Consider the following 15,190-nt stretch of genomic DNA (forward strand, 5'->3'; position numbering starts at 1 on the left):
CAGAAGTACGAGTTCGGGCACCAGCCAATCAGCAAAGAGCCATACATTCTGTGTAAGTAATGTTTCCCCAGATCAAGGATTTAAACCTGGAACAAAGATAATGTTTGGTGAATTTTATCATGGGTAAAAACATTATTGCCCTTCTTCCTACGGGATTTGGGAAAAGCTTAATCTACCAGTTAGCCCCATTAGCAGTTCATTACATTCGTCACAACCAAATAGCAGTGATTGGTTAAAGGAAAAAAAGTACCCGCCTACCATCAAGCGAATAAATTAAAGGTCAGACGGTTTCTACGAAGTGAAACCGGCTAATGAATCAGGCTAAGATATACTCTGGGGCCAGTCCATTCAAAGCTTTAAAAACAAACAATAAAATCTTAAAATCTAATCTGGAAGCCAGTGCAATGACGCTAAAATCAGGATAATGTGCTCACGTTTTTTTGGTTCCAGTTAAAAAGCGCACAGCAGAATTTTGGACTAACTCTAAGTGAGAAAGTGCATGGTGGGTAATGCCGGAACAAAGTGCATTACAGGGCATTACAGGGAATAGGGGCGACTCTCCACAGATCTGAACTGTAATGTGCAGTGCTGTAACCTGCTTGTCTCCTTTGTGAAAGATAGGTTTAGTTTACGCTGTGGAACACTCTAGACAAAGCAAGCATGTGGCTGGTTATTGCCTAAAATAAATATTGGAATACATTCTTCCTACCTTGGTCTTAAAACAGTACTTCTGCATTGACCTTATGTGCTATTATATAATTTTTATATTTATTGACTTTAACATACTTACGAGAAACTTATACTGCAGTTGTTTTGTGAAAGAATAGCCTGAAAACAAGTCGAGAATATAGCATTAAGCTTAAAGATATAAAAGACCTCACAGCAATTCATTTCATTTTAATCCCTAGTTTAAGCAGATAAAGGGTAGTCTCTGCAAGTGTACAACTCTGGTTTCGATTTCCCATAAAAAGACAATTGTGCAGCTAAAATCCACTTTTTTGGTCCAAACATTCTCATCTGCAGTTCATAGACAGTGAGCATCAGGTCTGTGTCAATTCAGTTCACCAGCAGTCGCCAATTACAGCCAGAAAACTGTTGCAGATCCAGCGAAAAACATCTCTTCTTCCAGCATTGTGCCTCAGTAGATGGGAAACACGGGGCAGCCATCTTTGTCAAGTCTGTCATCTGCGTGACATGAGAGAGACAAAAGCGTGCAATGGCTTTTTGTGGTAATTGGAACAACAGGGGATAGGGGCTACACCTCCCAAATCTGCAGCTATACAGTCTGGGTATTGTTCGTTATCATTGCAATTGAAAACAAAGCAGTTGTTCCAAATGGGCGACTGTGGCTGAGCAGAAAAGCTTTGATGGTGGTGACTGGATAATATGAAACAAATATGAGAAAGCAATAAAGTGACTACTCCTTTAAAGGGGCTGAATCACACTATTTTCTGATCTATGTTATAATATTTGACCATACTCCATAAGACTGTACAACAAGCCACACAAACCATATGTCCTATCATATCTTTAACATATACATTTATATACTTATGTCTTATTTGACACCTATCTCTTGCTATTTTTGCTACTTATTTCAAATTTATTATCATCATTTATATTTTTATTATAATAAATTGTGATGCATGAGTTACTGTGTCCAAATAATTTCCCTCAGTTCCTCAGTAAAGTTTAATTTATTAGTTTATTAGTTAAGTCTAAGTTTAAAAAGAGTATTCAGAAGCAAGCTTATTGGGGCTATTGTTGAGGAAAACAACATTTATCTTTCGTGTTCGTTAGTTACTGCTTAGATAAAAAAAAAAAAAAATACACTTGAAACAGAAATAAAGTCCAGATAATTTATTTATTCCAATATTCGAAAGCCATACTTGTACAAGGAGTCTGTGCTGACATTCCCATGCAGAGACTCAATGTTTTATGCCTATACAATGACTTTTATACGCAAACTATAGTGTGAGGTTACCATGGTTTAGACTTCGCTCCTCTTCGTGCACAGGCCAGCCAGGCATCTTGGCACATTGCAGAGTCCAATCAAACTCCATCCAGGGTGTTATTTGGCTAACAAGTCATGACATCATCCCTATCATTAGTTCTTGTCCTGTTTAATTAGTTTGCTGTTAGATAGATCTGGATGGAATATCCTGCATTTGTCTTGACATTTATCTATGGCTATACATTTACACTGAAACAAATCACCGTATCACCATAGTGGAAACGATCTGCGTCCAGACTCGTTTCTGTATCCGCAAGCTTTCCCTATCCACAGAGCTTTGAACATATTTGTTTACGTTTTACAGAAACAAAACTTAAAACCGTATGGCTAATTTGCATAAACTAAGCGCTCAAAAAACAGTTCACTCCTTGTGCACTGATGCGGTTCAGCTTCTGTTAGACTAAAGGACACGACTCAGAGGAATATGTGTGTTCTTTCTGTGACAGAGGGATGTTCTGCTAATGGAGGGTCTGTTCTGTGCTTCTATCGTGTTGGAAATGGTTCATGTTAAACTTTTCAGAGATTATATATCTGCAGGTCATACGTATATACCATATATATGAATGGACATATATTCTAGCCTCTTAGCATTTTGGCGGTAAATTACTTCACGGCGCATAGACCTACGTCAGCGTATCAGTGTTTTCAGGAGTCCACACAGTGCCGGATCAGATCCGTACTCAGATGAATTCGTGGGAGCTGGCTGCACCAGATCATACCATCTCTGGAGCCGTTTTCCATCAGATTAGTGTGGATCAACACTGCATCCACAACAAAAACGACTCAAATACATACTAGTGCGGATGGGGCCTATGAGTGTCACAGCTGTGATCAAAGCCCTTATCTTCAAATGACCTCAGTACAACAATGAAGTACAGAAGTGATTATACAAAATAGCTAAGCATAGTTACTTATCCTCACACTATGCTTTCACATTTTACATTTGTGGTATGTATAATTCTCGTAAACTATCTTTAATTCTCTTCCACAGGCCACTGTTGTAAGTCTCGGTGTCAACTCTGTTATTAAGGTTAAAGTTAAGGTTAAGGAAAGTGTACTGTGCTGTCCCCATAGGGAAACCTGTTCTCTGTCTCCTTCAATGTCGCTGGGACAACCTGTCAGGATGACGGACCTTTCACCAGCTCTTGAGTTTGGTTTGTCAGGAGTACGTGGGATTAGCATTATTCACTCCTGTTTTGAAGGACTTTTAGAGGAGTTTTCCCCATTCAGAAGTTTTCAAACCCAGCACCCTTTGTCTGCATATTGCCATGACAGTAAGCATGAAGAACTGAGTGAGGAGCGAGTGAGATAGTAGCTGCAGTTTAGTATAGATTTGTTTTGTTTGGAATGCTTAAAACTAGTGGAAAAGAACAAAATGGCCTGTACAAACTCCTGTTGGACACGAGGAGACACTGTCTGGAAAAAAAAACTGTTTGATCGGTGATATGGATCATTATGAGATGCCTGCAAAACAATGGACTCGAGACCCGGGCGCATTACCTCTGCTGACATTCTCAGATATTGTGGCATATTTAGTCTGCAAAGTGAGTGCTTATACATATGTACTATGTACATATATTCAGTGGCGGAGTTAACAATTTTGGGGCCCTAGGCGAACTTGAGTGTGGGGCCCTCATTATAATGCACTGTTTTGTTGTCTGGTTTTGTTTTGTATTTTTTAAATTGTCTTTTTATTGTCTGTTTTTCTCTATATGAATTAGGGTGGATTGGAAACTTGTCTTTTTAGTTCAGTTGTAGTTTTATTTATTTATTTTTTTTTACTAGTACAATTACGTTTTTGTTTACATCCATTATATGTGATTATGCTATGGTTATGTTCAAATCAGGATCAAGCTAGCTGGTCCATTTTAATGTGAAAAGGGGGAATGCTTTGACAGTTAAAATAGATTTGACAATCAGATTCTAGTTTGATGGTGTTTTTTTGTTTAAAAGTAAACTACTCTCATTTAATGTCATATTGAGAGAAAATGAAATTTCTCTGAGGCCTCGACCCTTAGTGGTAATGGCAAGGGCAATTGTTTGGCGCCTGCTTTTGCCTAATGTTAGCACCGCCTCTGCTTATATTATATGTGGAGTAGCTCACTGACCATTTGCTCATTCTGTCCTACAACCTCAAAGTGTAATAACTATGTTCTAGTTCCACAACATCTTGCACATTTTATTACATACGTTTTCTACCTGAGAGCATGACAACATTTTTCTGTACCTAAACAAGTAGGCATAGTTCGTACTACTTGTTTGGACCGTACACCCGACAACAGAACAAGTTCGTCCCATGGCAGAAGGATCGACAGAGCCTTATCTACCACTTTCACTAAACCAGTCTACACTGAACATGTAAAAAGTGTGGCACCTAGTGATTTGGTTCCTTCCCGTGAAATCGTGTTGACGTCACAGTCCCAATTGTTACATGGTCATCAACATTCCCTGGGGGTGTGGTACTAACTAAGCATGCTCTGTCTGAGGCTTTGTTAGATTTTGATTTTAAAGTTTTATTTTAACATAATCTAACCAAAAAAACAGATTTACTTAGAATTACAACAGGTGGGCTGATTTGTGATGTTAGACAAGTCTCTTTCACATAAAATTACAGTCAGAAGCAAGTGATGTCTCTGCAAAATATCTGTTATCTACACCATCTTAACTCTGCCTCGCTGACCCCACACAAAATATACAGACTTATTATTTCTCTTTGTCATATAATTATTAATTAAGAGAGCTATACTATATGGACTTTTCTAATAACATTTTCACATGAAATTCAATCCTTTTTTATACCACAGACTCATCGATGTCTGTGGTCACTAATCGTCCTGTTATTTATTTTGATGAGAGTTTGAGAAGTGGAAAATTGGACACATAGGAGGCTTTGTTTGTGAAATGGGATATTGATCACAACGTTTAAATCTCTTAATGTCTAGTGGGCGTTTTGTCTTATGCTTATAAAGCATGCTTTTAAAATCATCTCATATGCTAAGGCTATTATTATATGCTAACCTCATTCAGCTGGATCAGACAGAATGCAGCCGTTTGAAGAGGTCCTCAAACTGTTCTTGTCAAAACCCGGGACTTTCTCTAAACCTGGAAGTCCGCTCATTGATAGCTCTCAACAACACTGCAAGGTCATAGCCTTGTAATGGGATGGAAATAGTGCTGTAACTTTATTGTCTCCCTAATGGATTATGGTTAGGTTTTGGTTAATATTTACTGTGATGAAAGTAGAAAAACACATGTGCTCTGTCTTCATGATTAATAACCATGTACCGTATTTTCTGGATAATAAGTCGCTCCAGAGTATAAGTAGCACTTTTGGGGGAAATTTGTTTTATAAAATCAAAGGCCAGGAACCAACATTTCATCTTGAAAGGCAAGTTATAGTAATAACAATAAACAGAGAATAACAGACTGTTAACGTCACTTGTGAACAGTTATTCAGATAACTATAGCATAAACAACATAACAAATTTACCAAACTCTCCATCTCACTCCAAATCACTAAATCCATTGAATTCTTCATCCTTTGTGTCCGTGACCTTCTTTTGCGTAGCTGTCGCCAGACTCAGCATCAGTTCCAGTTAGAATTATTCCGAACTTTCTGAATCCCGACAGGATGGTTTCGGTTGTTACTGAAGTCCATGCTTTGTTGATCCATCCAGTGACTTCCAGGAAATTTGCATGGTGCACCCTGTTGCCGTGAAGCTGTGTTCTCCATCCTCGCTTTCCACCAGTCCTCGCTCAAGTTTCTTGCTCACTTCAAACTTTCTTTATGCTGCTCGATTATCGCTTTCGGCTGCATATTTCACTACTTGCAGCAGGACAGCGGCTTTTTCTGCAGCAGACATGTGCAGTAGAGTGAAGTAAGAGTGGTACAGGAGTAATAGTAGTAGCAGATACTGACACATAAGCCTAGAGCCTCTCACGGCTGTCAGTGTGACAATTTTAATACATAAGTCACACCAGAGTTTAAGTCGCAGGACCACCTAAATCTGAAAAAAATGTGCAATTTATAGTCCGAAAAATATGGTAATTACATCTAAACAGACACTATTACATGTTTAGTTACCAAGCTAATGCCATGTTATAATATATATAATTACATATCCTGAGCTGTGTTTTGCTTCATTCACACATGTTTGAGTAATACTTTACATTTGGTCTGTCTACATCCACCTTGTGATGTCATGTAGTGGTAGTTTTCAAGTTAACAGCTACATTTTACCTTTCGTTCAGTAGATATTAGTAATTCCAGGACTGAAATCATCCAGATGAATCTTGTGAAGGTGTTAAACATGTGTGAATGAATCAAAACACAACTCCAGGTATGTGTTTGATGAGAAAACAATATTAAAACAGATCAGAAAATAGCGTAATATGGGCCCTTTAAAGTACTACCAGTGTATTTATAAATTATTTATTTTTTATGAGGTTGCCAAGGGTTTCGCTGCAGTATTGGGGACATTGACTGGACCTCCACCCTGGCCCAGAGAAGATTCCTTACTTAAAATGCAAAATTCGAGTTGTGATGTGCAGATTTGGTCCTAATTCAGACTGAAATTGTGCAAGATATTTGAAAATGACCACAATGCACCCTTTGCTTTGTGTTGCCATGTACTGTGCAGTCCATATGTCCATGAGTCCCACCTGCTGGCTCTTCCTCTCTGACTCATTCCCTATGCTTGTGTGTGTTCTTTTGCTTCATTCACTCCAGTGCCCCCTCTGTTCATTGCAGTGACCCCCTAAAGCCTGGCCACCGAGATAAGCTCCCACCTTCTCCTCCTACGACACCTGCAGCTTTGTATGCCCAGAGATGAGTAGTGTTACCTTTATCCCAGAGAAACATTTTTTTCTTATATAAATAATATTTCAAAGATGAGCAATATAACTAAGACAGCATGTCATCGCCTATCCACAGATTTGACCTGTATTTTGGTCTGGTGGGTCCGCATTCTCGCCATTGTGGAGATAAATAAGGAAAAAAAAAAAATGTACTGCCTTTCTGTAGAGTATTCCAGGCATAGCAATAACCTCTCCATGGCGACAAGCAGCCACCTGAAAAGTTACATAGTGCACCATGTATTGGATCATTTTAAAGCTTCATCGTAATATGAAATTATTTATATTACATTAATAATATAATACTCCCTACAACTGTACAAGAACTCACCTTTATGTCACAGATAATAATCCCTACAGCTGTACAACTCACCTTTATGTAACATATAATACTCTCTGCAACTGTACAATCACTCACCCTTATGTAACAAATAATACTCCCTCCAACTGTACAACAACTCACCTTTATGTGACAGATAATACTCCCTACAACTGTACAAGAACTCACCCTTATGTAACAGATAATACTCCCTACAACTGTACAACAATTCACCTTTATGTGACAGATAATACTCCCTACAACTGTACAACAACTCACCTTTATGTACCAGATAATACTCCCTACAACTGTACAACAACTCACCTTTATGTCACAGATAATAATCCCTACAGCTGTACAACTCACCTTTATGTAACAGATAATACTCCCTACAACTGTACAACAACTCACCTTAATGTAACAGATAATACTCCCTACAACTGTACAACAACTCACCTTTATGTAACAGATAATACTCTCTGCAACTGTACAATAACTCACCTTTATGTAACAAATAATACTCCCTACAACTGTACAACAACTCACCTTTACGTGACAGATAATACTCCCTACAACTGTACAAGAACTCATCCTTATGTAACAGATAATACTCCCTACAACTGTACAACAATTCACCTTTATGTAGCAGATAATACTCCCTACAACTGTACAACAATTCACCTTTATGTAACAGATAATACTCCCTACAACTGTACAACAACTCACCCTTATGTAGCAGGAACTTACCTTTATGTAATGTATAATACTGTACTCCATGCAATTGTCTTCCTATGACCTCTTGTAAAAAATATATTATACATATAAATATAAAAATATAAATATATTTTATTACTTATTTTTCTATTTTATTTTGACTTGTACTTTTACATTTATATAAGTATGCCTTATTTGACACCTGTCTCTTGCTCTTTTTGGCTACTTATTTAGTTTTTATTATTACCATTTATGTTTTTCACTCTGTTTTTATATTTTATTATGATGTGTGAGCTACTGTGTCCAAATAATTTCCCTTGTGTCTAAGTCTAAGTCTAAGTCTAAGGTGGAACTCTCATTTCAAGCTACTTTTAATGCACCTTTCTTCTTATGTTGTGCTTATATTTTGCTGAGTCCATGCTGGAGGAGTAATATCACTCTGAAGGAACAGGACTTTTAACCCCAGTACACAGTTTTACTTTTGCTCGTGATATGAACCTGCTTTGACCCGTTCCTTCATAAACAGCTCTAACGCTGGAGAAGCACAGATCCATCACTAGTGGAGCTGTTTGCGTTCTTTGTGGGCGTCAGACGGGATTTGTGCTGAGCTGAAGACGCTGAAAGATTCATGACCTGTAAAGCTGTGGTCAGGGCCAGGCAGTCGATGCAGAGGCAGGTGAGTCGGCAGATTTAGCCTCACTGTACACACGAGTTTGGGAAAATGCTCAAATAAAAGCCAAAAGCCAAAATGAAATGAAACAATTGGGTGTTTTCAGATTACAAATGTTGTCGTACGTACTCAAAAATGGTGTGTGTGTGTGACTGCTACCCACATCTTCCTGTAAGAAAAAAGAAAAATCTATGTTTTTATCATTGTTTAGGGATGTGCAGTTAATCTTTTGTTGTTGTTTTTTTTAGATCCAGTCTAGTGTTTTTAAAAAAAAGTCCACAGCCAATCCTTCTGTCAGTAAAACCGTGTGATTTGGAGGTCAAAATCTGAAGGAAGAGACTGTACATTTTTGACAGTTTTAAAGACTTTTTTGTGAAAGTTTATTATGTGTATGTTATTGAAAGACATATTTACTTGTTTTTACAAAAGGACAAATAAACTAAAATGTTATTTAATCAATACAAGACAAAAGCGTTTATTTTGCCATATTACCAAGCCTTATGCATTTTTAAGAGTGCAGTTTAAGTTTAGCAAGAAAAAATATGTTAATTACTTTATTCTAGTAGTTTATATTCACTATATCATGTTCATTTTATTCACTATTTTATTATCAATCCGACCTTCCTTCCTTGCATCCGTCCTTCCTAGCATCCTTGCCTATTTGTCTTTTTGCTTCCTATTCCTTCTTTGCATCCTTGCCTCCTTGCTTCCTTGTGTTCGTGGATCCTTGTTTGCAATTCCTTCCTTGTATCCTTCCCTCCTTGCGTCTTTCCTTGTGTTCTTGTGTCTTCAGCTGCTTGTACAGTTGTAGGGAGTATTATCTGTCACATCAAGGTGAGTTGTTGTACAGTTGTAGGGAGTATTATGTGTTACATAAGGGTGAGTTGTTGTACAGTTGTAGGGAGTATTATCTGTTACATAAAGGTGAGTTGTTGTACAGTTGTAGGGAGTATTATCTGTTACATACGGGTGAGTTGTTGTACAGTTGTAGGGAGTATTATCTGTTACATACGGGTGAGTTGTTGTACAGTTGTAGGGAGTATTATGTGTTACAGAAGGGTGAGTTGTTGTACAGTTGTAGGGAGTATTATCCATTACATAAGGGTGAGTTGTTGTACAGTTGTAGGGAGTATTATCCGTTACAAAAGGGTGAGTTGTTGTACAGTTGTAGGGAGTATTATCCGTTACAGAAGGGTGAGTTGTTGTACAGTTGTAGGGAGTATTATCTGTGACATAAGGGTGAGTTGTTGTACAGTTGGCGCCAAGTCCACTTCTAGAGGGTTTATTTTGTCATTAAAGGAAATCGAAAACAATGATTTATCTTAAAACTAATCAGCTTAAACATGAGTGACCCTTACCTGGCATGTGTGTGATTTTAAGTAGAATAGATCGCGTAGATTTCACCTTAATTCTGCAGTATTTGGACTTTTACTTTTCACTGTCTTATATTATCGAAAAAAGGTCCTTGGAGATGTTTGTGAAAAAATAGACTTTATTATAAAGCCCTGTACCTATAACATTTACTGATACTGACAGGTTAAATTGGGCAGTAGAAGGGGTAGTTTTCAAGTTAATAGCTACTCTACTTTCTCCACTCAGCCTAAATATGCAGCGTTTGTGTGTTAAACATGTGTGAATGAAACAAAACACGACTCCAGGTTTGTTTGTGATGAGGAAATAACATTATTTCATAGATCAGAGAATAGTGTAATATGGACCCTTTAACAGATACAGTATGAAGCAATGACAAGATAAAATAAATACAGTGAGTGCAGTAAGCGAAAAGGTGCGTTAGGTCAGTCACTCGTGCAGCCCCAGAGGGATTTGTGGGTAAAGTGACGCTTGGACAATACGCACAGTGGGAGACATGTACTGTGCATGTGTACTGTGCGACTGGACACAGAGGAAATCCCAGGTTAATTTCCCTGTGGAGAGATGAACATTCAGGTTTAGTGTCTGCTTAACTGAGCCCAGATGAGAAGATTAGGGGACCTTAATCAGTCAAGACAACTCAAATCAACAAACAATGGGTTAGAATGTGTCTTTTATATCAATCAATTGACAATGCAAGTGTTTTTTCTTCGTTTAGACAAATGAAACTGTATCTGCAGTAAGTATGTGTGGTGAGATTGCGCTGGTGTAAAATGGTCTTAGTACAAAAATAAATGTGTTCAATACTTCCTAATAACACTCGCTGATTACAGAGCAAATTAACCACTAATGTTTCAAAATATCATCAGCTCAAGTTCAAAAGGCTCGGTTTGTCCCAGTGGACTGAAGTCTGATTTCTGTTTAAACAAATGAGTTAAAAGATTAATTTTAAGGAAATGTTGAGTGAATTTCTCCAAGACAAACTGAAATAAAACTCAGTGGTTTTTGGGGCGACTGTAGCTCAGTTGGTTGGGCGTTTTTCCACTGATCCACTGATCGAATCTTGCTCTCAACATAAACATCACTGGTTGAGCAGTCAGATCCATGGACCCACAGGTTGGTGGCTCAATTTCAGCTCCCACAGATGAATTCTATTGTGTCCTTAGGCAAGACAGTTCATTGGTGGTGAGTGGTGCCTTGTTTTAGAGCGCTCTGAGTGCCTTAAAGGTGGAAAAACACTGTATAAAATGACCAATAACCAAGTGACCATTTACCATTTACCAAAGGGTCCATACTACGCTATTCTCTGATCTGTTATAATGTTGTTTCCTCATCACAAACAGACCTGGAATTGTGTTTTGTTACATTCACACATGTTTAATACACAAACCCAGTATATCAATGTAGTGTTTGTCTCGTTAACAAGTCACACTGGTCAATAATAATGTCTTACTGCCATTAAGCAAATCATTACACCATTGGCATTGACATACAAGACACATGTTACACAGTGGAATAAATCCATTCATTATTATACTATACATTTGTTTTATAGTTTGACTGAACAATTGAGAGGAAAATGAATGATGTTGCCATTGGAATATGCTCTCCTTCAGGGTCCCATATTCAGGGTTCCCGCAGTCATGGAAATCCTGGAAAAGTCATGGAAATTGAAAATGTAATTTTCAAGGCTTGGAAAAATCATGGAATTTTGTAAATTCAATGAAAGTTTTGGAAAAGTCAAGACATTTCTTGTATCTCTTTCATGCAACTAGAGCTTTCTGTTAAGTTATCATCAGGCTATTATGATTATTTTTGAATGTCTGCCCCTTTTGTTTAAAAGAGACGACAATAAATGCACTGACAGTATTCTGAATGTTAAAAAAACTATAACACCAAACCATAAGGTGAGTGGAAAGAGTTAACATTTCATATTTAGCCCTAAAAGTCTGATCAATTCTACAAATGTAGGTGCCATAAAGTTATGGAAAATTCATTTTAGGTCATGAAAAACCCTGTATATTACTCAGAATTGAGTCCTGTGAGCTTTAATTCATGTTAGAATGTTAGAACCTCATCAAAAACAAACCTGGAGTTGTGTTTTGTTACATTCACACATGTTTAACACATAAACCCTGCATATTTTTTAGTTCTTCTCTCAAACAGAAATGACTTTGTTCAACGTTGTGATGTCATGTGATAATATAGGAAGCGCTCCACTGTGTTTTTAAAGTCCATATGCTTCACACACTCCACTCATTAGAATCATTTGGAATTGGTTGTCTCTATTACATTTAAGGTAAAAGGTGTAACAGAGCATTTTGAGCTTTGGAGATGTAGACAGTCTAATAATAAAGGATTAATTAAACATGTGTGAATGAAACAAAACACAACTCCAGGTATGTTTTTGATGAGGTAACAACATTATAACATGGATTAAAGCTCAAATACACTACTCACAATAAGTTAGGGATATTGTTATTTACATGAGTGCTTTTCCTATTTGGTCTGAATTTTAATGAAATAAGTAAAAGTTCCCTTTGATATCACTAAGAAAGAATGAGAAGAAACACTATTTTCATTAGTTTAATATTTATTACCCCCAAAATTTTTACAATAAACAGGATAGCCCCAAGTAACAAAAATGAACAATGTCAGTAGCGGGTGTTTCCACCTTTTGCCGCAATGTCAGCTTGACAGCGATGTCTCATGCTCCTCACTAGCCTCATGATGTTGTTCTCAGGCAATGTGTTCCACTCTTCCACCAGTGCTACATGCAGTTCCACCAGGTCACGTGGGGGTGGGCTATGATCATCCAGTCTCTGCTTCAGCTGGTCCCGGACGTGCTCCATGGGGTTCAGGTCAGGGGACAGTGCTGGCTGTACCATATGAGGCACTCCGACTTCCTGAAGTCTGGCAAGATGTGGTGGAGCATTATTATCCATGAAGAGAAAGTTGGGGGTGTGCTGGCAGAATTGGGGATGATGATGGGTTCAATGAAGTCTGTGAGGTAAGAATATGCGGTGACTGAGCCATCTACAGTAACCAAATCTGTTTTGCGCTGACTGATGATGCCTGCCCAGACTGTTGCACCTCCTCCACCAAAGCGAACCCTGAGGACCATGTTGACCTCGGCGTATCGCTCACATCGCCTTCTCCAGCAATGCTGACGATCATCATTTCTGTGCTAAGTGACCCGACACTCAGCAGTGAACAGGACGGGGGACCACTGCTGCATTGTCCAGGTCACATGGTCTTGTGCCCACTGCAGACATTCACGGCTGTGTCTTGGTGTCAGTGGAGTCACCTGCAACGGTCATCTGGCATTCAAACCAAAGCGGTGGAGTCAGTTTCAAATGGTTTGTCTGGAAACCCTAGTACCCCTCACATCTCGAAAATGAGCCTGCAGCTGTGTGGCAGTTGTATAACGATGTCTGAGTGCATATGTCCTTAGTTACTGGTCATCGTTGTGGCCTGTCACTCATGAGGCTCCACTCCTGGGTCCGTCATGAACTCTGCCAGTAGTTCTGTGTCTTGATGCAAGTCTGCTGATGACACTTTGAGACACATCAAGTTCACGAGCAACATCTGACTGCTTGCCACTGACCCTGAAGGAGCGGTATGGCTAGGTGGCGCTACTCGTCTGTTAAGTGACGTCGTGTGTTCATGGCCTTTTGAATTGTGAACTTGGAATGACTTGACAATACCAGCATTTTATACCTACAGAATGTTGAAACTGATGCCACATTAAAAAGGGTTTTGGCTCCCATATGTAAGGCACACTGTACACACTGAGACTATTACATGGAAAACACAAAATGAGGTTTGTCTATCACCCCAATACAATTGCCTTCCTATCCCAAAAGTTTCTGAAGTGAAACAAACACCGTATATATGACATTCACTGGCTCTCTCTCAATATCCCTAACTTATTGTGAGTAGTGTAAGTCTAGTTTGTAAAATATGGGTCCTTTAAAGAAAATCATGTAAAACTAATGGGTTCTTCTTTACAGGCTCTCAACGTATCTCACCTTAATTTTTATATAGTTTTATTTAAAATAGCATCACAATTTTTGTTTGCTGAAAATAAAGTTGCCATAAAAATACTGTGATATAAATGATCGATCCTACAGCTAACCCTCTTTATCTTGAAGGATGTTTTCCAGTGTACCAGTTGCATGCTAAAGAATCCAACATGTGTGAGTCTTGTGTGAGTTGTCCGTACAAAAACACACAAATCCCTCATTGCTAATTCAGAAGACTCTCCCAGCACAAGGGAGCGACGTTATTTTATCTAAATACATTGAAATCCTTCTTTGTCTCCGCTCCAGCAGGATCAATAGTCATTACAGGGGAGTTGAATTGATCTTTGAGTAGCTGTTTGCTGATTCTGGAGACTAGACTAACACCAGATGAGTCCCGGGTCGAGGCACAGGACTATAGGATCAGGTGTGCAACAAGAGGAGCGGAGGTCACCTGTAATGGGACCCCTTCCTCTCGGGACGTTCCCAATCAAAGACAAGCTGTATGACTTTATTTGGGAAAGTGGAAGAGGGGTGAGGAGAAAGTGAATGAAAGAGAAGAGGAGTGAGAATGCAGATCAGCTTTAAAGGTGCATTGCTCAACTTTTCTAGTGGAGGGTCCATCAGCTGCTTGTCTTCATTGCTTTGTTTAGAATGTTTCACGGTAGAAATTAAACTTCTATCTTGAAACCTCGATCTACCTCAAGGGAAACAACTATAGACTTCTACACTACAGGTCAGATCTATGGAGCACCAACCTTTTTCAGAGAGAATTATTGCATTTTTGACCTATAGAAACACCTGTAATCAATAAATATAATATCATGGAACATTCCTGGCAAAGCAATAATATCTCCATGCACTATGCAACTTTCTGGTTAAAGGTGTGCCACCTGCTAGCCAGTTCTCCCCTAAATTCTTATTGTGTTGTTATGTCCATTCTCTTCCTTATTGTCTGTTTAACACAAAAAATATATAAATAATAACAAAGATACATTTTTAGGCCCCACCAGAATATCTGCTGAACCGCTATTTGGAAGCTGATCCAGCAAATTTTTCAATATCAGTGTCGGTTCATCCCTTTACCTTTATTTAGGTTAGATGACTTATGTGAAGAAATGTTTCAAGTTCTGTTTTTGTAGGTTTTAGTAAATACAGTTTTTAGTCATTTAGGTTCGATGATTTATGGGAAGAAATGTATCAAGTTCTGTTTTTGTTAGTTTTAG

This window comes from Boleophthalmus pectinirostris, unplaced genomic scaffold (assembly GCF_026225935.1).
Source record: "Boleophthalmus pectinirostris isolate CB_2022bp ecotype Guang Dong unplaced genomic scaffold, ASM2622593v1 HiC_scaffold_21, whole genome shotgun sequence".
Lineage (NCBI taxonomy): Eukaryota > Metazoa > Chordata > Actinopteri > Gobiiformes > Gobiidae > Boleophthalmus > Boleophthalmus pectinirostris.